Source organism: Furipterus horrens, unplaced genomic scaffold, assembly GCF_987537825.1.
Source record: "Furipterus horrens unplaced genomic scaffold, mFurHor1.1.pri manual_scaffold_7, whole genome shotgun sequence".
Classification (NCBI taxonomy): Eukaryota; Metazoa; Chordata; class Mammalia; order Chiroptera; family Furipteridae; genus Furipterus; species Furipterus horrens.
In genome coordinates this window covers 114,962,126-114,965,106 of record NW_028327177.1, presented here as the reverse complement: position 1 = coordinate 114,965,106, position 2,981 = coordinate 114,962,126, and the positions used below count along the sequence as shown (strand labels likewise).

Genomic DNA, 2,981 nt, shown 5'->3' with positions numbered 1-2,981 from the left:
TGTCCAAATGCCATTGACAAACGTTAAATAATGTATACCATTATTATTTGACCCCAAATAAATGATTAATAAATGGACATTTAAAAACATAGTCTAATGTGTAATCCTACAACCATGGGTCCCACCCCTAGAATTTCTGATTTAGTAGATTTGAGGAGGGACCCAATAATTTGCATTTCTAACAAGTTCCCAGTGATGTTGACGCTTGCTGGTCCAGTGACCACTCAATGAGCACCAGAGGAAAGGAAACATTTTAGTACCTGGGATAGGGATAATGTGGTAGAGGGCAGGCCTAAATTTTAATGTAATGCCATATACAAGTGAAAAATCTTTCCAGAGGCCCTTAATTTTAATCATTTTCATACTTTGGAATACATGACTTGCTTTGTTCTTATGCTGGCTTGAAAAGAAGATAGTAATAAAAATGCCAGTCCTTTTGGTTTCCCTAAACACACATTGCAGCACTTTTTACCATCCACAAAATCAGATACAAAATATGTATTGTATATCATATTTATAATTATATGTGAAAATTTGACACAGATATTTGGCCTCATTTTTTACAAATAATGGTTGCTTTTTCTAAAACGAGGTAACCAGAAGATGTCATTTTGATGTACGTAGCTGGAAAGCCGATCAAATTTCTCTGGAAGAGCTAAGTCATGAGGTGGGTGTTTAGAGTGCTTAACACTGATCCTTGCATACCGTAGGTACTCTGTAAATATTTATTGAAGGGATAAATGCCTTATCTTCAACACAAACACTTTCAAGTTGAAAAACATGAATGATAAGTTTTAGCTATACAAGGCTTGGAGAAACGGTTTTGCTCGCCCCGGAACGCCACTCGGCCTGCGGCAGCGATGGAGCAAGCGGCACCGATGGAGCGAGCGGCGGCTCGGCTGCTGCGCGGCAGCACGCTGCTAAGAAGAAACTTCCCAACTTGCCTGTGTTCTTGAAAGACTCCTCCTCATGCCCTGAAATCTTCCCAGTCAGAAGCTGTCTTCAGTATGACAAGTAACGGGCTGCCCTGCGCCCCCCTGCAAACATTCACAGACGAGGAGATGATGATCAGGAGCACAGTTAGAAAATTCGCCCAGGAGCAGGTTGCGCCTCTGGTTTCAACAATGGATGAAAATTCAAAAATGGAGGAATCAGTAATACAAGGATTATCTCAACAAGGGTTGATGGCCGTGGACGTCGACACCAAGTACGGAGGAAGAGGGGCTTCATTTTTCTCCCTTGTCCTGGTGCTGGAGGAATTAGCCAGAGTCGATGCCGCCGTGGCTGTGCTGTGTGACGTCCAGAACACGGTGGTCAGTGGGCTGGTTAGGAAACATGGAACAGAACAACAAAAGGCTACCTATCTGACCAAGCTGGCTACAGAAAAAGTAGGAAGTTTCTGCCTTTCAGAGGCTGGAGCGGGTAGCGATTCATTTGCTTTGAAGACCAGAGCAGATAAAAAGGGAGATTTTTATGTCATCAGTGGCTCGAAGATGTGGATCTCCAATGCCGAGCATGCAGAGGTCTTCCTGGTGATGGCAAATGTGGACTTTTCCAAGGGGTATAAGGGCATTACCTGCTTCATAGTCGATCGGGACTCTGAAGGCTTTCATATAGGAAAAGCAGAAAACAAACTGGGCATCAGAGCTTCTTCCACCTGCCCGCTAACGTTTGAAGACGTCAAGGTTCCAGCAGCCAATATCCTGGGGTAAATTGGCCATGGCTATAAGTATGCCATAGGGAGCCTCAATGAAGGCAAAATGGGCATCGCTGCACAGATGCTGGGATTGGCTCAAGGATGTTTTGACTGGACTATTCCATATATTAAAGAAAGGGTGCAGTTTGGCAAAAGACTATTTGATTTTCAGGGGCTCCAACACCAAGTGGCTCATGTGGCCACGCAGCTGGAAGCTGCCAGGTGGCTGACGTACAACGCCGCTCGCCTTGTAGAAGCCGGCCAGCCGTTCATGAAAGAGGCAGCCATGGCCAAATACTACGCATCGGAGATCGCAGGACTGACCACCAGTAAGTGTGTCGAGTGGATGGGAGGCGTGGGCTACACCAGAGACTACCCTGTGGAAAAGTACTTCCGGGACGCCAAGATCGGTACAATATACGAAGGAGCTTCAAATATCCAGCTGAACACCATCGCGAAGCTCATAGATGCGCAGTACTGACAGCCCCAGGAGTGGTGCCTCTCCCTGGGGTCCCTGGTGTGAAATTTTAAACTGTTGTGCCTTTTGTGGGGAGTCAGCTGCCAGACCATTGAAGTAATTTATTTCAGTCCTTAGTCATGGGCCTCGGGGTCGACCTTTTCTGTGTTACACTTCAGGTCTGCTTAACTTGGGCACAGGAAATCATTTTTAAAATTTGGGAAGAAATGCATCCATATTATCTTGAGAACTTTTTGTTTTTAAGTTTTATAGTTATTATTCTAGCTCCAGGGTATATACAAGTTTCACTCGATCAGCACATAGAGACATGGATGGCTATTTTATATTCCTATTCAATGTATTTGTGGCACTCACTAGTCAGAAATGTTTGTTACACTTGGCGATTCTGCAGGACAGATGGATTCAGTTCTAAGCTGCTAAACTAGGTAGAAAGTGATAAAAATTTTCTTTAGAAAAAGCCAAAAGTTCTAGTTCTAAATACCCGAGAATGGGTGGAAAAGAAGGGGAAAGCTCTGTAAGTCATATAAATGAAGAAAACATTTTAACAAAATAAAGCAGTAGAATTTGTGACGATTAAAAAAAAAAAGTTTTAGCTATACATACTTTTCAGACTTCCAAAGCAAGGTGAGAAGCATAGCATTTCATTAAGTTTTTCTGAGTCCTTGTACATCTTTTTCTCCTGGACCTTATGAACCAATATCTGTACTTAACTATTAGGCCTTAGGTGATCAAATATATTTAAAAATGCATAGCACATATCCAACACAAATTATGCTACTCAATTATTCCTGAATTTTAAGAGAATTC

The 2,981-nt window shown here is 42.9% G+C and overlaps 1 pseudogene; it reads left to right on the top strand.

Moving 5' to 3' along the window:
* The first annotated feature begins 875 nt into the window (after window positions 1-875).
* Window positions 876-2,737, top strand: LOC150005102 (short/branched chain specific acyl-CoA dehydrogenase, mitochondrial pseudogene; annotated as a pseudogene).
* Window positions 2,738-2,981: the final 244 nt, after the last annotated feature.